The sequence below is a fragment of the Procambarus clarkii genome, chromosome 6 (genome assembly GCF_040958095.1).
Source record: "Procambarus clarkii isolate CNS0578487 chromosome 6, FALCON_Pclarkii_2.0, whole genome shotgun sequence".
In the NCBI taxonomy this organism is placed as follows: Eukaryota; Metazoa; Arthropoda; class Malacostraca; order Decapoda; family Cambaridae; genus Procambarus; species Procambarus clarkii.
The window spans coordinates 44,234,911-44,257,025 of NC_091155.1; the positions used below are offsets into that span (position 1 = coordinate 44,234,911).

Sequence of the window (22,115 nt, forward strand, 5' to 3'; positions counted from 1 at the left end):
ACACGAATGATCGACTCAAAAAAGGTAACTAAGCCTGCTGTATAATAAGATAAGGAACCTCCTCAATGTATACTAATATGTAGTTTAATACTGTAGTTTGATTGGCTGCATATATAAATTCAATATAAACCCCCCTAATGTGTAGTGGATTGATTTGTGAGATTATTGCAGAAATACAGTCCACTTAACATCATACAAATTGCTATCAAAATATATAAATTAATGTAAATATAAATTCTATATAAATTCATATAAATTAAATAAATATAAATCTCACAGGTCGGTTCCCACATTATTTGGTCCTTCGGAACCGGATTATTTGGTCCTTCGGAACCGGATTATTTGGTCCTTTGAACCCACATTATTGGTCATCTTCGAGTCGGATATCAGATTATTTGATCATCTTAGTACATGGATGAACCAGTTAACCAGTGGATTCATTAAATATACTAGTGCAGTGTGATTTATACAAAGCCAGTCAATGACCGCCGGCATTGCCTCGAGCGAGCTCAGGAGCCTCCCTCAGTTCAGTTCAGCCTCATCAGCGGTTTCTGGGTCACGCACAGATATTTGGTGGCGTGTTATTCCGTGAAATGACAGCGCTAATATTGAAGCCAGCCAAATTAAAAAAAATATTTTTATTTTCGCGAAGTCGCGAAGACACAGCCAATACACTCTTGTGTATTGGCTGTGTCTTCACGAGATTGTTCACGGATTTCGTGGTGTTAAATTTCGCGAGAGATTATCCACGAATTTTGTGGAGTTAATTTCGCGAGGTCACTAATAATATTTAATACTTCTTGATAATATTAGAAGTTTCATAGAGGCTATTATCAATAATTGTGTATATTATTTCTCCAAAATAGAGAATTATTTAATATATATTGCACTAGTGATCACAATATAATATTTACCAATTGCCAACCCACAACAGGGTAGGATATTACCATTGACTAGTTGAACAATTTATTGTTCATCCTAGTCCCATTATTACCATAGTCTAGTTGTACAATATTGAACAACCTACCACCATTATTGAATGGTGCAGACCCTATTTTGGGTATAATTGTTACCAGCTCGAGTTGAGTTGTGTATATATAATAATTTACTTATGATCATTACACCTTTGAGTGATTAATTAGTGTCTATACCATCCTAGGGTGATAGAGAAGAGCTAACCTAAAGGTACTTCCAGTGACAATGGTTTATCACTCAAATCATTAGTGTATATATATATATATATATATATATATATATATATATATATATATATATATATATATATATATATATATATATATAATGTGTATTAATTTTAAGTGCTAACCTCTAGTAGAGGTAGGATTACAGCCTAGTGAGTGCAGAAATTTTACCCTAGGCTACCATCAGTGCTTGTTCAGTATTATGAGCAGCCCCAGTACAAGCCCCACAAGGCTTCACCAACAAGCCAGTATGGATAATGCAGGGAGAATGAAAAGAACCCTTGCAGGTCTTAAAGGCCACTAAACAAGACAGATCAAGAAATGTGAAGATTTGTCACAACAATCTCCAGTTGATTATGCTGACCTGGAAAGCTATTATCAAGCAGCTGCAGGTAAATTTGAGCAAATCAAATGCCAAATAGCAACATATGTGGCTGAACTTGCCAACACCAATTTATCAGAAACAGAAATAGACGACATTATAATAATAATAATAATATAATAATAATAATAATAATAATTTTTATTTAGGCAAAGGTACATACATAAAGAGATTTTACAAAGTTTGTTGGCTTTATAGATAAGAGCTAGTACATACAATGCCTAAAGCCACTATTACGCAAAGCGTTTCGGGCAGGAAAAAACACTACTGACTAAAGCTTAAAACTAATGGGTAAAAAGAAAAAAAATGCGTTGAGTACAAATAAAAATAGAGGTAAAAGAGGGGGGAACATTGTTGAAAAAACAGCACAACTACAATTACAAATTATTACAGAAAATTACATTAAAACAGCGTTGACTTGAAAAACAAAAAAAAACAAAAAACATACATGGGTTGACAATAGAGGGGTAAGGTAGGTTACAGGGAATTTATTAGGTATAGCTTCGTTTTTAACTTAAACTGGTTGAGAGAGGTACTGTCTTTAACATGGTTGGGAAGGTCATTCCACATTCTGGGCCCCTTGATTTGTAGAGCATTTCTGGTTTGATTAAGTCGTACTCTAGGAATATCAAAACTGTATTTATTTCTGGTGTGGTGCTCATGGGTTCTGTTACAACCTTCTATTGGTTGGTTGATCTATTATGGTTGATCTAGCGAATTATGAAGATTACACTCAGGCCACGTTACAGCCTTAAGTCAAATTAATTGCCCAGAACAAGGCAACAGCAACAACAACAACAGTTGCATCTAATACAAGTCAAGCAGAAGCTCAACTCCCCCAATTAATTTACCCACTTTCTCAGGAAAAGACGAGGAAGATTGGGTTGAATTTTGGAACAAATTCGTTGACCTTGTGGACTCAAAACAATCTTTACCAAAGAGTAGTAAATTCTCTTATTTGCATGGCCAGTTATCAGGTGAGGCTAAAACAGTAGTATCCCATCTGAGATTAACTAATGATGGCTATGATCTGGCAGTACAACTCCTCAAGGATAATTATGCTGATCCAGAAGTAAGAACATCACATTTAGTCCATGAGCTGTTGCATTTACCCCCACCGGAGGCTTCAGCTGATTCATTCCAAGTCTTCAAGCTGGAGGTAGAATCATTGATCAATGCCCTCAGCCTGACAGCAGATACAAACGGGGCTGAGTGGGTCTTGAAAATAATTGTCCAGGAGAAAATACTACCTAGGGACGTATTGAGACAAATGAGTGCTCATTACAATAAAAGTATCTTATCCATGAATGAAATATCTGAGGGTTTAAAGTCAGTAGTTCATCAATTACGAACACATGACAAATTAAAACCACCAAGTAAACTCTCAGAAACCAATAATAGTAAACTACAGAGTACCAAAGGTACTCCAAATCAATCAAGACAATATAATTCATCACCAAAGTGGAACAGTGGTAGTGTGGGCGTATATGCAGTAGGACCCTCCAAGCCTATAGTTACCGTGTCACCCAAGAACGTGACACCAAAGGGTACTGGAAGCTATGGAACATGTTTGTTCTGTAATGAGAAACATTCAATGTACCACTGCCCTAATTTTCCTGATAGTGACGCCCGCATTGAGCGACTCAAAGATTTGCAACATTGCACGAGGTGCCTCAGGAAACATAACATCAACAACTGTGATACCAAATTACACACCTGTAATAGGTGTAACAAGGGTCAGCACCATGCTGCATTGTGCAGACACACCAAAACAACGTCTCCAAACCCCAAGGTGGAAGATAGCATTCCCACCACAGTACAGTACTGCAAGGTGCAACAAACAACGAGTGACCAATCAGCGAAGTCTAAAGGTAATACGACTTTGCCTACTGCCCAAATTACCATCCTGAATAAGAGGGCCAAGGTCCATACCCATGGGTTGTTTGACCAAGGGTCCCAGAGAACATATGTCACTAAAAAGTTGGCAGATGAACTACAATTAAGACCTGTAGCCCAGACGTCATTCAACATCTCAGGGTTTGTAACAGATGCAGGACCTCAAGTCTACCAGGTGGTACAACCATCAGTACGTTTAGGAAGGTACGTCTGTCGAGTACAAGCCATTGTGGTGGACAAAATACCAGTAGACCTACAAGTTCAAAGTCTGAGAGCAACAGCCAAATTCCTGAGAAATAGAGGAATAAAATTGGCAGATAATATTAAGTCTGACCACCTCACCGACTTCAGTCTCCTTGTAGGGACAGACTATTGCCATCGATTCATCGGTAGCCCTACTAAATATCAGGGCATAATCATGCTAAATTCTGCAGGAGGTAAATTACTCTCAGGCCCAGTATCAAGCCTGAGGAGACCTATGGCTGCAGATAAATAATACCAATAGAAATCTAAATTTGTCAGCTGATTATATTTCTCCAGTAGCATTATACTAAGGAGATTACAGCTGACTATACCAACAGAGGTTGATGTTAATATCATCATATAAAGCTGAAGATGAGTTCATGAGGCCTCAGTGGCAAATCAGTGAACAGTAGCCTAAACAGCTACAAGTCACTGTGACCAATGTCACTGAACCCACTGCAGTCTCAGAACCATACTTTACTTTATTAATGGGCTATTCAATCCTCTGAATCAATTAACTAAATTAAACCCCAATAAATCTGATGACTGATTTGATACATTTATTATTTAATCAAGATGAATTCCATGGGCCTCAGTGTTTATATATAAGTGACCAGTTACCTGAACAAACTTCAAGTTATATCTAATGTCACTGATCTCACTGCAGTCCCTGAATCATACTTGACTGAAGTACTTGATCACATTCAGTCTTCTGGGTTAAATAATATGTAATTAGGCTTGAATTTTAGCCTTTCAAGAGTTAACAGGGAAATGAATTCGCATTAGACTTCTAACCCGTGTAACTCTAGTACAGGACATCCGTCCTGTACGAACAGACTCACAAATGTGTGATTACTAACTACTAACATTAAATTAATCTAATAATTCGAAGGAGGAGTATCGGTGTTCGTCTGTTCTAAATAGGACTGCGACCCGTGAGTAGCCCCGGGGAATTATGTCGGAAAATCCGACACCATTTAATAATATTACATGCAATTGCAGATATTGCTGCATTGTATAAACAAGTTACCCATAGAAAATGTAACTTGTAGTGGAACTTTCCATTTATAGAAAATGGGATATCATTGCCACATACTATTATAAATTCACCAGCTATTCTGCTGGGAATTATTCTTAAATACATTAGTTTTTGGACTTTACCATCCTAAAAACATCTTATTTTAATTAACTTAATTATCAGAATCAAAATAGAGTAAATGTGACCATTCTATCAGTTACTGACATCTCTACAAAGTGAGGGAGGCATCAGTAGTGAGGAGGGAGTGGTCAGCCATTGTTGTTAGACCACAGAGTCGTGGGGCAAATTTGGCTCCTATATAAATTCTTTTGGACGAAGTGTTATGGAAGATCAGAGTAGTGATCTGCCATCATCAACACGCTGTCAACAATTTCAAGGGAAGTGTTTTTCCGAAACCCGTTATCTAATCATTTTTGGCCATTAATGTTAGGTAGATATTGGGGAACCGGTTAGAACACGAATGATCGACTCAAAAAAGGTAACTAAGCCTGCTGTATAATAAGATAAGGAACCTCAATGTATACCAATATGTAGTTTAATACTGTAGTTTGATTGGCTGCATATATAAATTCAATATAAACCCCCCCTTAATGTGTAGTGTATCGATTTGTGAGATTATTGCAGAAATACAGTCCACTTAACATCATACAAATTGCTATCGAAATATATAAATTAATGTAAATATAAATTCTATATAAATTCATATAAATTAAATAAATATAAATCTCACAGGTCGGTACCCACACCTACAACAACAGCAGCAGTCTTTCTTAACCCTTAAATGGCGCATAGCTATATACCATTTGACACCCACAGGCGCATACCAAAAAAAAAAAAAAAAAAAATTATTTTTTCTTCCTAACCTGTTAATTTGTGTTTACTGTTCATGGAAAAAATAATAAAAAAATCGTAAGGGGCATATATTGCCCACTATAGGGCGGGGAATTCTGGCAAAAATCAGGCGCTGACTGAGTGTGCGTCCCAGGCGGTCTGTTGATCGCCAGCCGTCAGGCCAGAGTTTCCACAAAGAGATAATTACCTAATTATTTCAATGTCTCTGATTGATTTTTCGTAATTTTTTTGCTGTAATATTATTCAATAGTGTGTAGAGTGATATATTTATATAATAATATGAGTGAATCATCGCTGTACTCAAAAATATGGTGTGCATATTGTTGATTCAATTATGTTCATCAAACAGTGAACAAATACTTTGTCGGTTATTACACTATATACACAGGTTATATATAAGTATCTGCATGTTTTGTTCATAACGAACCACTAAGTTGGTATGCTGAGTGGCAGTGGCAGTGGCAGGCAGTGACTGGCTGCCACTGGCTGCCACTCCCTCCGGGTCCATAGAATTACCCCAATCATCCCAAATCAGGCCAAAACTACCCAAAACGTATTAGCATTACGTAAGTAATGAAGAAATATGGTATATTTACTTACTATAATGTTGGTGCTACACGTAGAACATGATCAAACCTATTTTTTCTCTGAAATAATCTAATTTCATAACGAAATGAGACGTAAATATGTGAGAGGTGACGCCATAGGAAGTCGACGGTCCAAGCGACAATTGTGTGGAGCGACTTATCCAAGATATATGGTCGCCTGGAGAGTGTTTGCTGCCATAACAGCCTCCTGTACACAGTGATCCAGTCGTCGTATTTCATGGCTCAAATTGTCGCAAATTTAATTGGTAATATTAACAAGTAGAATGTGTATTTATAATAATATTTTTCATAAACAGCCACAAAATATTTAATATTTATTAAAAAAAAGTGTCTGGAAGTTAAATCAATTCCACATGACAATAAATTTGTTATATAGATACTAGCGTTATTCGTTGGTATGCGTTCGCTATTTAAACTACTCCAGTCCTTTTCGTTCATAGAACACCGAACCCTACACGCTCTCTGATATATTGCTTAATTAACAAATATTCACAAATAAAGATTATATTTATATATGTTATCAGAAAGGCAGATATAAAATAGTTTGTGTTAATGCATCACAGAGATTATACCTTATTAGAGAGGAAAAATATTCATATTTTGAACAAGGCTTCTTGGCCGACGCTCTCCCTTTCGATGGGAACTATGACCTTTTGAAAATCAATGTTAATTGAATCTATATATTATAAAAAACGAAGTTTTTTATGTCATCAGAAAGACATATAAGCTGCATGTTAATACTTTGGTATAAATATAACTGAAGTGAAAGTGAAGATATATGCCTTTTTATAGTTACTTGATGGCTCGCTCAGGGAGTGTGAAGGCCTGCACACAAGCCAATCAACATGTATGTATTATTGTACATGTATGTATGATTATGTGTACATGTATATATAACATTAATAAGAGGAAATGAAGATGAAGAAATGATAAAAAGAATGGCAATAGTGGATAGTAGTAACACACTTAAGAATTATTCAGTAATAAATACAAACTCGTCCTTCACCTATGATAAAGGAAAGTCAACTTGGAAGGATTCAATTTACATGAGATTAAGATTAGGATACAAATATATCTGGCAATACGGAGTTGATGTCAGTGAAAAAGATAAGGAGTGTAAATTATGTAGTATGCCGCACGCCCACACCTTAGAACATTATGTATTATAGTGTCAACTTATTGATAACTATAGAAATAAGGAAATAAGTAATGTACCACATCAAATTGTTTGTATGTGTGATAATGGTATGATAGACAGTATACTTAGGAGCTACAAAAATTTTGCCCCAAGAGTGTAACAATTGTATGCTGTACTTACTATATTAACCTGCAATGTTAAATGGGATTCTTGTAATGTTAATTGTCTATTTGTACTTACTGAATTTGTGCACCCCTTGAGGGACTTGAAGTAGAGGGGGTAGAAATAGCCTAAGTTAGTCTATCCCTTTGAGATGTATTTTTTTCTTGTCTCAATAAACATACTTGAACTTGAACTATAAATATTTTTGGCTTCCTGACCATAAAGTTACCGCCGCAGTCGAGGGTAAGAGACCGGATGTACCCCATATACAAGCCGCACTAGCTATTAGTTCATAAAAGCTGACAACTTACCCAGATAAACATTACTTCCTAATTATATATATATATGCAAATAATACAATTAAAATGTTTAAAACATGATTATATATATGTATCATGTGGACAGTTTTTAATGTAATTTTTTCTCCTGATATTCGGGTTCTTTATTATGCTTCATCTTGAGGCAAAGCCCAATACCTTACGCCATATTGATGCTCTGTCCACAGATCATTCTCTCTCTCTCTCTCTCTCAAATCATATACATTGATGGTTTCCTACACCGTCACACGGGTGCAGCTGCAAGTGCAGTTGCCTCTACCCATCAGACAGAACTATTTGCCTTGCTTGTTACACTAAAATGTGTACAAGTGTGTGTGTCTATGTATGTATTAACACGATATACTGAACGGGGTGAGAATAGCTTGAGCTACCTCATCCATTTGTGTGTATTTTACCTCAATAAACTTATTTCAATTTCAATTTCAATTCAAGTCTCCAAACTTGATGCATTAATTGTAAGTGATTTTCTACCATCCTGCATTAATTGTAAGTGATTTCTATCATGCTTAATTGCGCGCAACTCTTTAAGACACAATTGTAACATAACCGTGTCTGAAGCTAGACAGAAAACACAACATTATTAGTGATGGTAACATAAGCCATTTCATGTGAATTCCATCTTCGTTGACCTCCGAAACTTGAAGAATGGTCCAGAAAATAGCTACTAAAGTTTAAGTCAAGTGTGAAGATACTTTAGTTGATACTTAGATACTTCCAATAAGTGTAAACATAAGTGCTGACGATGCTACCTTTGAGTGTATAAAGGTTCCTGCAAATGTTGAATTTTCTGAGGACAAGACGGCTGCAGAAATCCTTAAAAGTTGTGGACGACAAACGATAAACAGCCGTATGCCAGTTCGTGTTAAAGGGGATGGGAATTGTTTATTCAATGCCATCTCACTTGCTGTGTGTGGGGACGAGACAAGATCAGGAGAAATTAGAGCAAGAACTACTATTGAAATAATAGACCAATGCGACTGGTATATGTCACAGCATGATAATACGGATTTAAACCTGGTGTCTCCTGATTTCAATGAAGTTTGTCTGTATTCTGCCATCCCTGGAAAAGATTCATCAGTTATGACAATGTATGCAGCAAGTTCTGTTGTAAACAGAGAAATAATATCTGTATATCCGTCTGTCAACGGCATGCTTGACAAATGTATAGGTATTCTCAATACCAAAATTATCCCTCGGTGTGAGGGATACAGGCAGGATCCCATTTATATTATGTGGAGCGGCAATCTCAAGGAAGGGGATAAATCATGGACACCTAACCATTTTGTTCCATTAATGTCCTTGCCTCCACTGGGTCACATATCCATAAACAGTACCCAGTTACTAAGCACTATTACATCCACACCTCTAAGTTTGTGTCAATCACCATTATCTGTACCCCCTATGTATACATCAACTCCAGTCGGAAAGGATTTTACTACTTTTGTGTCCAAAATACAGTATGACTTTAAGGAGACACACACTTTGTTAAAAAAACCTCAATTGTCGACTGATAACGATAGCGAAAGCTCTGGCAAGCTTCGCAATGGAAAATTTTTAGCTGTAGAAGAAGTCTATTGGCATTTGCGAGAGAACAAGGTGTTTAAAAGTGTCCCAAATGGGCCTAAAGAAGATACATTTTATGTGGTTGACAATTCACATAATCTTACTAAGGGCGCCAAAACACGGTCGACCTTTCCAGACGACTGTGGAGTGTGGAACAGTGCCAGAGGTACTACCGTGAACTCCTTATTCATATGGGATAATAATAATCGTTTGAGGATAATATATTTGAGAAATGAGATATTTTGTAAAAGAGTATTATCAAAAGGGAAAACGCAGTGGGTTCCCTTAGAACCTCAGCCCTCCCCAGATACTCTCATCACAATGCACCGTTATTACACAGTCCTCAAAGGGCAGGAAAGCTTTAAGAAAAGAGTAACTGTTATTAAAGAGCTGGAGTCTGTAGCTATTGTAGAATACTGTGGCAAGCAAACAGGAGAGACGATGCATGGAAATTCACAAAACAACATTCCATATGTTCGGACCAGGCCTGAAGTTTTAGAAAATATAGGCAAGATGGTTAAGATCCAACCTCCACGAGAGGTTTATCAAAATCTGCTTATGGAAGAATCATGTTTAGCCCCAAGAGACTTCCAACAGGTAAGGAGTAAAAAATATCATGACAAGATAAAGGAACGCAAACCTATTCATAGGCACAATGTTGCTGATGACGTTTTACATGTAATTAGCATGATTAATACCCATGATTATGTAAAGAAGATAATTATTAAGCCGAACAAAGTCCCCTGTGTGGTACTGTATTCCAAGGAACAACTTGAAGATCTCAAGCAACATTTGTGTGCTGCAGGAATGGAAAACCCTAATGTTATCGGTGTTGACAGGACTTTCAATCTTGGCCCTTGTTATTTAACAACACTTGTGTACAAGAACACTACTGTAGTAACAAAAGAAAAATCAAGCAACCCTATATTCCTCGGGCCCATGTATTTACACTGGGATGGTGAATACGAGACTTACTTATCATTTTTCTCCCACCTAAGAGGCAAACTCGATAACTGTATTAACAACTCGAATGTAATGATTGGTAGTGATCAGGAAATCGCGTTAAGAAAGGCACTTATGTGTTGTTTTCCGAAGGCAACATTGTTATTGTGTAGTAACCATCTGAAAGAAAATGTTCGCCACTATTTAACGGATAATATAGGATGCACGAACACCGATAGGATTCGTATCCAAAAGAAAATATTTGGTACAAATGGGTTAGTTAGAAGTGTTTGTGAGGATCAGTTTGAAAGGGGAATCAACAATCTCATATTTTACTTTTACAAATACCCAAAGTTCAAAGATTATTTTGATAGTCGTTTGAAATCTTCTTTATGGAATTATGTGTGTGTACCTCACGCAAAAGCCAAAATGGACACGTTATGGACTAATAACAATTGTGAGTCACTAAACCATATCCTGAAACTGACTATTGATTGGAAACCCCAAAAACTGCCAGAATTAATTGAAAAAATTTGCAATGTTTCAACGCTCCAAATGCTAGATCTGAGGAGAGCATTACACGGAGAAGGCAATTATATAATATCATCCAATTTAGATAAGTACCTGGTTCCTAAGGAAGTTTGGGACCAAAAAACTGAAGATGAAAAGAGAGATTACTTATGGTGCTTTATATCAAGAAAACCTTATAATGAAAATACTAAAATGTATGACAAAAACAAAATTTTTTCAATCCCAAAAACATTTGGAATTGCCAAAAAACCATATCAGCGTAAGCGCCCCCGAAGTGAAAGAGCAGTTTAATGCTATATAATAAATGTGTTTTGGAAATAGTAGCTGACGATTTTGTGTTGATATTGCATATCTCTTACCTAATTTGTATTATGAAATATGACATGATAGTGCGTTACAGACTTCAGTTAGGAAATAATTGGACTTGTAATGTGATTACTGACCCATCTGTATCCCAGTCATTTTACTATGTTAATTTTATGTAATTTATTCTTAAGCTTAATAACATTATTTAAATGTGCTAAATTTCCATTTATATATATATATATATATATATATATATATATATATATATATATATATATATATATATATATATATATATATATATATATATTATGTTTCCAAATTTCTGATGATATACAACATATTGTGGTTTATAATTAAGTTCTTAGTAATAGTGATCCTGCATCAAAATTAACAATGTTCAAATTCGGTTTTGTATGTTAAAATTAACTACATTTTTATGTTAATTTCTTTCTGTAAATAATGATGATAAAGTGCAATAAAGGTATGATTGAGACAATGTTAAATCGTTAAATCCTAAATATATCTTGAGTCTTATACTTGAAATATTAAATGAACATATAATGTGTAGTGTAGTGTTTCAATTATTATTAAGAGGGAAGGGTTGGGGGTAATGGTTCATATGTCCACATTCGAATGCCCCTCTTCCCAGGACTGGGGGTGCGGGAGTGTACAATAAACTATACCCACCTCCGGCAGCAGCTTGTCGAAGGCGGAAGTGGAGTCTAGGCCGTTTGTCATGAAAATTATAGTGTGATGGCTCTTATTTTTATTATGGGTACATAATAAGATTATGCCTTTATTCTTAATTTATATTACAATGCTGGTAAAATACACTTCTTGATGAGTATGGAGTACAAATGAACTCATTGTGTACCCTATACTCACAGGATGAGTATAGGGTACACAATAAACTACCACTCACATCATGGGTATGGGTTGCACAAGAAACTATCGGAGAGCAGAGTATGGAAAGCAAAGTAAACAAAGATTCACACGATGAGAAAGGGTTCCACAATGTCCTATGACTCACAGGATGAGTATGAGGTGCATAATAAATTACCATTCATAGGATGAGTATGGGTTTCACAATAAACTAAAGGTAACAGGATGAGCATGGGTTGCACAAACTATTGGTAACAGGATGGGTATGGGTTGCACAATAAATTACTGTGCTAGGATGAGTGTGAGTAGGATATATATATAAACATATTGTGGTTTATAATTAAGTTCTTAATAGTGATCCTATCCTGCATCATAATTTACATAATATATATATATATATATATATATATATATATATATATATATATATATATATATATATATATATATATATATATATATATATGTATATATATATAATTAGGAAGTAATGTTTATTTGGATAAGTTGTCAGCTTATATGAACTAATAGCTAGTGTGGCTTGTATATGGGGTACATCCGGTGTCTTACCCTCGACGGTACCCTCCTTACCCTTATCCGCGGCGGTACCTTTATGGTCAGGAAGCCACGGATATTTACAATGGGGCTCGGTCAGTCAATATGATTCCTTTGACATCACTAAACTAACTCTTATGTATTCTGTTCTCGTATTGACAATTTGAATGACATCAAGAATATTTTGAATATCTTCTGATATAGATGGTGCTGTAGTTGATTGTTGTTCATGACAAGTCCAATGGGTCATTAGCATCGCTCAGATTAGTGGGAAGAAATTCTTGCTGCAACAATGTGTGTTCTCAGAGCTAACTAGGGTAACTAAAATACTTATTTCCTAAATAAATACTTTAATTGTAAATATTTGAAAATATATGGTATGTATCAGAATTTCTGACGATATAAAACATATTGTGGTTTATAATTAAGTTCTTAATAGTGATCCTATCCTGCATCATAATTTACATAATATCTACTTCTGTTTTGTGTATTAAAATGACTACTTTTTATGTTAATTTCTTTCTGTAAATGATGATGATGATGATAAAGTTCAGTAAATGTAAGTAAGAACATAAGAATGAAGGTAACTGCAAAAGACTTATTGGCCCATACGAGGCAGCTCCTCGTATGGAGCTGCCTTTGATAAGTAATTACCAAAGAAGGCACCAAGCCGGGAAGGCTGTGTAGCACAATCAAATAAGTCAACTGCTCCTGAAGAGGACGGTATTACTTACAGTTTACTGAGATTAGTCTCACAAGTACCAGGTAATCCACTTTTAGTGTTGTACAGAATGAGTTTAAGTGAAGGAGTATTACCTGATGATTGGACAGTGTCATTGTTCCCATCCCCAAAGCACACTCAGATAATTATAGACCCATATCTCTAACATAATTTTGTCTATTAGCACAGTTTTCGGCGTGAATGCATTTTGGTTCTACAAGGTAGCCAACTCCATCAAAATATTAAATGTGTACCCAACTCAATTAACGATTAATCAACCAATTACTCCATGGGATAACTTGGATCTAGCAGTTGATTTTGTAAATGCACCCAAGAAAGATAATGTACACTCTACATTATTAAAACAGTTAACACTGTGAAGCATCACTGAAAGTACTCAGAGTATGGGTAACGATGTGTATCAGTGCTATACCGACGGTTCTGTAGAAGAAGGTGGACGATGTACCGGATGTGCATGTAATATATTTGAACAATCTTCTCTCTTACATACATGAATGAAGCGCTATGCTAAACTGTGTAATTACTATTTGAGTACTGGAACACTTGATGATATATTGAACTTGTACCCTAGATTGACGATGTAACGTATCAATTATACAATGAATGTATGTGATGTAACTCTATAACCTGAGCTTGTGAAAGCACCTTAATCACCTTCAGTGATTAAGTGCTTAATTGCACACTAGTTTCTCTATCAGTTATCTCACCTTGTCAGAGTAAAAGAGACAAATATATGTGTATGTATGTGTTCAGAATTCAATTTCACCTTTGTAAATGCACGTTAATGACACTATGTAAAAGACACATCGAACACTTTATGTAGGGCATACGTAAATCTGTGTATTTATGTATTTACGTATGTAGCTATGTAGCTTAGCCTAGCATTTTAAAAACACTACAATCACCTTATGTGGTTGATTGTTCAATAAATCCCTGAACTATATGTTTAACAAATCTCTAACCCTATCAATGGAGTTAGTTTAGTTCTTATATTATGCACCCTATACCCATCTTGTGGGCGGTAGTGGAAAGGGTTAGAGTCCATGGCGGACTGAAGAAAATGTATATATGATGGTTAGCATTGTTAATGTGTGGCCACGTCTGTGGTAGAAAATAATACAAAAAAATCAAATAAAGGTATTATTGAAACTTTATACGAAAACATTAAATCCTAAATATATCTTTAATATTATACTTGAAATATGGTATACTTTGCTCTCTCCATCGTACTTCTGCACCTGCTGGCAAGTGGTTCGGTGCAGTGTGCAGGTGATGTTCATTACTGGGTGAGCTGGCAAGTGGTGCTCACCTGCCAGCTCACCCAACGAAAATTTGGTTTTTAATACACTTACACATTTATTGGGTCTTTCCTTCACCTTCATTCAAGCACTAGGGTATTACAGTAAGTGTTTTAATTATAATATTTATTAACGTTATTATTTTTAATTTTTATTATTATTAGTATTATTATTAACAGGAGAGGATCGAGTGTGTGTGTGTGTGGGGGGGGGGGAATAATGGTACACATGTCCACATCCCAATGCCCGCCCTTCCAGGACTGGGGGTGCGGGGGTGTACAATAAACTATACCCACATCCGGCGGCAGCTTGTCGAAGGCGGAAGTGTAGCCTAGAGAATTTGTCATGATAATTAGTGATGACTCTTATTTTGATTATGGGTCTGTAATCCAGTTAAGCTTTTATTCTTAATTTATATTACAATGCTGGTAAAATACACTTCTTGATGATGAGTATGGAGTACAAATGAACTCATTGTGTACCCAAGTTCAAGTTCAAGTATGTTTATTGAGATAAGCAATAAATAAATCTCAAAGGGATAGAGTAGCTTAGGCTATGTCAACCCCCCTCTAATTCAAGTCCCTCAAGGGGCGCACAAATACTGTGACTACAAATAGACAAATAACATTACAAGAATCCAAACAAGAATTGTGAACCCTATACTCACAGGATGAATATAGGGTACACAATAAACTACCACTCACATCATGGGTATGGGTTGCACAAGAAACTATCGCGCAGAGGATGAATATGGAGAGCAAAGTAAACAAAGATTCACACGATGAGAAAGGGTTGCGCAATGTCCTATGACTCACAGAATGAGTATTAGCTGCACAATAAACTACAGGTCACAGGATAAGTATGGGTTGCACAATAAATTACAGGTCACAGGATGGGTATGGGCTGCACAAACTACCGGTAACAGGATGAGTATGGGATGCACAATAAATTACGGGTCACAGGATGAGTATGGGTTGCACAAACTACTGGTAACAAGATGAGTATGGGATGCACAATAAATTACCGCACAGAGGATGAGTATAGGGTGCACAAACTGGTTGGGTAAATGGAAATGGTTGGGTACATTTCCTTTCACCTAATGCGACTATTCATGTGTCCAGACACCTGCGATTGTGTGGTATTAGCTATTTATTTAACCATAACTTTACATTCATTTAATATTTATATTAAGATATGTTTTCCTTGAAATGTAGTTACATTATCGTCTACATGGCTTTATTCTGACATAAAGACCTATGGCGTTACTTTGCATATATGCAAAGTAATTATAAAATTGATTGGCTTGTGTGGAGGCCTTCACACTCCCTGAGCGAGCCATCAAGTAACTATAAAAAGGCATATATCTTAACTTTCAATTCAGTTATATTTATGCCAAAGTATTAACATGCAGCTTATATTTATGTCTTTATGATGACATAGAAAACTTCGTTTATTACAATATCTAGATTAAATTAACATTGATCTTCGGAAGGTCATAGTTCCCATATCGGTAAGGAGAGCGTCGGCCATGAAGCCTTGTTTAAAGTATGAATATTTTTCCTCTCTAATAAGGTATAATCTCTGTGATGGATTCACAAAAACTATTTTATATCTGCCTTTCTGATAACATATACAAATATAATCTTTATTTGTGAATATTTGTTAATTAAGCAATATATCAGAGGGCGTGTAGGGTTCGGTGTTCAATGAACGAAAAGGACTGGATCACTGTGTACAGGAGGCTGATATGGCAGCAAACACTCTCCTGGCGACCATATTTCTTGGATAAGTCGCTCCACACAATTGTCGCTTGGACCGTCGACTTCCTATGGCGTCACCTCTCACATATTTACGTCTCATTTCGTTATGAAATTAGATTATTTCAGAGAAAAACTATGTTTGATCATGTTCTACGTGTAGCACCAACATTATAGTAAGTAAATATACCATATTTCTTCATTACTTACGTAATGCTAATACGTTTTGGGTAGTTTTGGCCTGATTTGGGTGATTGGGGTAATTCTATGGACCGCTCCCTCCCTCACCTCACCTGACTTGCCAACATTCTCCACCCACCATACTGTTTTTGCTTTTATATACAGACATTATATATAAGTATTTACATGTTTTGTTCACCATAACTGTACATCTAAGCTTGTATGGTGAGTAAAGGCACAAAGACGTAGCTACTCACACAGTCAGCTGGTGGCGGCCGCCCTAGAGGCCAGATGCACTAATATTTCTCCTACAACAATACTGTTTGTGGTGTTATTACGCTATATACACACATTATATATAAATATCTACCTGTTTTATTCACCATACTTGTACAAGTAAACTGGTATGGTGCCCAAAGACCATCGTGGTCATCAGTAAACAACATGGTAAGTCCTGCAGACGACGCTCCTCCCTCACCAAAATGGCGGCTCCCAACCTCCTACTCTCGCTGTTATCTCACACTATACACACGTTATACATAAGTATCTACATTTGTGTTCACCATAGCGAACCACTAAGCTGGTATGGTGAGTGCAGTCAATAAAAGGTGGCCACACACACTCAAAAGACAACACCACCATCCTCCCTCCCACAGCATTACTCCTCCCTCCATGGCGCACAGCACCAAATATCACCACAATCCTGCTATTATCAGAACCCTGGTCAGTTTTATCACAGTCAGGGGTCTTCTGTAATAATATCATCGCTACATAATAGCATAAATAAGTATATTATGGCATTTTTAGGCGATGCTGTGGTCACAAGCTGAACAGCAGTGCTGTGAGTTCATGCTACGTGCATCAGGCTTGGTAGCTGACTCAATACTGAGGCCCCCTAACACCCGGGAGTTTGGCCCACGATTTTTTTAAATGGCGTCTGTTTACAAGAGCCCTGATGAAGGTGTGGTGTACCCCGTGTATCCGCGGGCTGTTTAAATCTTGCGTAGCACTCCAAAGCATCACATGATGCGATGCGCAATTTACTGCAAGTCAGTCAAAGCATCATATGATGCGATGCGCAATTGAAGGGTTAAAGACAAAATAACATTTGCATATTTGCAATCCAAGACAACTTTTCTCTGGACTAGGGATTTTTTAAAAATAAGTTTGGGTAATATAGTAGACAGCCCATCGCTAATTCCTTTTTAACCCTCAAACTGCTAGGGGCCCAAATGGAATTCACACCCACAGGCGCAACAACAACAAAAATAAAAAAAATTCTTTCGTCTTATAGAAGTGTTCATTTTTGTTCCATGATCACGGAAAAAATTACAAAAAAATCGTAGGTGGCATATTTTAGCCGCAATAGGGTAGGGAAGTGTGGCAAAAAAGGGGCGTTGGCAGAGCCTTCGCCAGACGAGGTCTACCAGTACTCCGCCCGAGCTGTCAGACGGCAGTTGCCACAAATATATTATTACCTAATTATTTCAATGTCTCTGATTGATTTTTTCTTAGTTTTTTTGCAGTAATATTATTCCATACAGTGAATTGTGGTATATTTATACTATAAAATGTGTGAACCATCGCTGTACTCAAAATTATGGTGTGCATATTAGTGATTCAATTATTATGTTCATAAAACAATAAACAAATAGTTTTGCTGTTGTTACACTATATACACAGGTTATATATAAGTATTTGCATGTTTTGTACACCATAACGAACTACTAAGTTGGTCTTGTGAGTCAAAAAGCAACGAGGAGTGACCGCCAAACACCAGCGAGCCACTCACTGCCACTCCCTCCCTCAACACCACCTCACTCACCCTCATTCACCTCCCACAATACTCTTTCTGTATTTATTCACTATACACAGACATTATATATACGTATTTACATGTTTTGTTCACCATAACTGTACATCTAAGCTTGTATGGTGAGTAAAGGCCATAAGACGTAGCTACTCACACAGTCAGCTGATCGGCGGCCGCCCTCAAGGCCAGACGCACTAATATTTGTCCTTCAACAATATTGTTTGTGGTGTTATTACGCTATATACACACATTATATATAAGTATCTACCTGTTTTATTCACCATACCTGAACAAATAAGCTGGTATGGTGCCCAAAGACCATAGTGGCCATCAGTAAACAACATGCCAAGTTGTGCAGACGATGCTCCTCCCTCACCAAAATGGCGGCTCCCAACCTACTCCTCTCGCTGTTATCTCACACTATACACACGTTATATATAAGTATCTACATTTGTGTTCACCATATCGAACCACTAAGCTGGTATGGTGAGTGCAGTCAATAAATGGTGGCCACACACAGTCAGAAAACGACGCCACAACCCTCCCTCCCACAGCCTTACTCCTCCCTCCATGGAGCACAGAGCTAAATATCACCACAATCCTGCTATTATAAGAATCCTAGTCAGTTTTATCACAGTCAGGGGGTTTCAGTAATACTATCACTGCTAAATGATAGCAGTATCATTTATATTATGGTATTTGTAGGCGATGCTGTGATCACAAGCTGAACAGCGGTGCTGTGAGCTCGTGCTGCGTGCACCAGCCTTGGTGGCTTGCTCAATACTGACGCTGTAACACCCAAGAATGTTGGCCTGGATTTTTTTTCTAGGTGGCATCTGGCAACTATCGGTCTTGGCTGTACTATAGCTGCCCCTATCCCAGGCGGGGCGTTTAAATTATAGTGCTAGACACGAAATCATATATAAATGATGTGTGCGGTTTTGGTTTTGTCACTGATATCATTTATATATGATATGCGCGGTTTGAGGGTTAATTTGGGATTGAATTCCATCCACATTTGTAGCTTTTGATTCCTTTAATTTGCTAATGTACTTCTTGATTATTTTGCATGTAATGTGATACCATTTAACTCGTTATCTTCTTTTTCAAACATTTGTATGGATACTGGGATGTTGTCTAATCATTCTAGTTAAACACTAGAGTGTAACATGTAGAGTGTCAGCTGCCTGTTTATCATCTGTTATAACTTGGCTGATCTTGTCTTTCATGGGTTCGACTGTGACACTCGTCTTTATGTTACACCATATATAAGCATAACAGGATGTGGAGTCTTTGAACAAATCCACATGGGCCGTGATGAGGGCTCGAACCTACGCATGGGATGTTCCTAGCTGCCCTTGTGGATTTGTTTATTTGATATATCACGTTATTGGGATTTCTGTGTTTATGTGGAATCTTTCTTGGCATTTTGAGCAAGTTTTCATTCACAGTTTAATTTTTAGTGTTCTGATTTCCTGGGTAGCATCATTTATATTCTTTTCTAGGTCTATAACTCTATGTGATTCTTGGTGGATTAATACTTTTATCAGAGATAGTTTAATTCTCAAAGCTCTTTTTTACTGCATTTGTCATCCTTCTCATTAATTTCTTCAATCGTCTCCTTCTTGGTAGATATTTTTGTACAAGTCATTGATGCCCTTTGTGAAATTTTCTCATGACACTTCAATGGCTTTATCTTTTATTAACTCCCTCTAGGAAGTGTGTTGCAATTCTTCTCTCAATCTTTGATAGTCTTCTTTAACCCTTAACCCTTAAACTGCGCAACACACCTGCAGGCCCTCGTCTGGTTTGTGCAACGCGCCTCCGGGTATTTGTATTTTTCCCATTCTGAATGGAATGGGAAACTCCCGCGGCTACATGGGGTTCATATCAGCTTCCTCAGGGCTCTTGTAGACGGACGCCATCTTTAAAAAATATCGTGAGCCACATTCCCGGGTGTGAGAGCCTCAGTACTGAGTGAGCAACTAAGGCTGACACACACAGCATGAGCTCACAGCACTGCTGTTCCGCTTGTGACCGCAGCATCGCCTAATAATGTCAAAATATATATATATAACTTGTATTATTTAGCCATGATAGTATTACAGAAGAGCCTGAGTGTGATAATGACTGTGTACAATGTTCAAATATCAGTCATTCAATGATGTTCATGATATTCACAGCGCTAGCCACAGCACCACAGCATTATTTCGTCCATCTAGGAATCTTGAAACGACTTCCTAGGTTCCTTTACAAAATAAACTTGTGATCAATTATTCATTTACAGGATTTAGTGACCAGTATTATGATAACAGCAGGATTGTGGTGATAATAAGCACTGTGCCTAGCATTGTGGGAGGAGGAATTGTGGTGAGGAAGGGAGGGAGAGAATCGAGGTAGCCTCACTGTGTGTGTGGCAGCCATTCTTGTTTTACTCATCATACCAGTCATACCATAGTGGTTCACTATGGTGAACACATATGTACATGGGTATATACAATGTGTGTATATACCCATGTACATATGTGCGTAGTATTGTGGGAGTTGGAATTGTGGTGAGGGAGCGAGGGAGAGAATCGAGGTAGCCTCACTGTGTGTGTGTGGGGCAGCCACTCTTGTTTTGCTCATCATACTAGCTTAGTGGTTCACTATGGCGAACACATTTGTACATGGATATATACAATGTGTATATAGTGTAATAACAGCAACAGGAGTATGTTGAGAGGAGCTATGTTGGTGAGAGAGGTGACGTAATCGTAGCGTCGTCTGCTGGCTGCTGTGTGATTTCTCATGCAGTGTATGGTGGCCACTGTAAAGTTTGGACACAATACCGGCTTACTTGCATAGTTCTGGTGAATAAAACATGTAGATAGGTATACATAACATGTGTAAATAGTGTAATACAAACAATAACAGTATGGGGGGAGGAGCAATGTTGGCGAGTATGATGTTGGAGGAGTGAGGGAGAAACTGGATGTTGGAGGAGTGAGGGTGTGGCAGCTGACACTCGCGAAGTTCTGAGTGTGTTCATGGTGAATGCATATAGTGTGTGATAGTGTATAGTGTGTATATATACATAAATTAGCATGATACAATGGAAATATGTGCCGGATATGTGTACACATGAGTAATGCAAGTAACACATTGTCTTCGGACAGTACGGATGTTCTACTGCCATAATATAGTGTACATGCTCATTATACATAGGATTCGCACGTAAAAGCATATAAAATGTATTTGGAACTGTGCGCAGAAAATGAATAAAAATATATTCGCGGCAACCCGCGCATACTGCCTGAGCGCCCTACCGGCCCCGGGGGCGTACGCCACGGGCGACCAGGGAATGATGACGTCACGCACAAATTTAAGGACCCCATAGCAGCCAAAGTATGTACAATTTCGACCTTTTGTTACTATACCCATACTCAGGGAAGGATTTTTGACACTTTCAAAACAGAAAAGAATTTTTTCCAGAGATTTTATTTCCTGTACAACGGGGGGGGGGGGTTCATATTTGGAGGCCGCGCATTTAGGGGGTTAAGGACCTACCCAAAATGCTATGCATGCTAGTGGTTTTAAAAGAATGTAAAAACATTAATGCCATAACTCATATACTGTAACTCATATACTGTACTCTCATAAATCCAATGTATCTTCTTGTATATAAATAAATAAATAAATAA

At 37.2% G+C, this 22,115-nt stretch overlaps 1 protein-coding gene across 1 annotated transcript in view; it reads right to left on the minus strand.

The window, feature by feature from the left end:
- Positions 1–22,115, minus strand: part of LOC123754088 (sodium/mannose cotransporter SLC5A10) — a 233,970-nt gene that overhangs the window by 33,314 nt on the left and 178,541 nt on the right. The window lies entirely within an intron of this gene.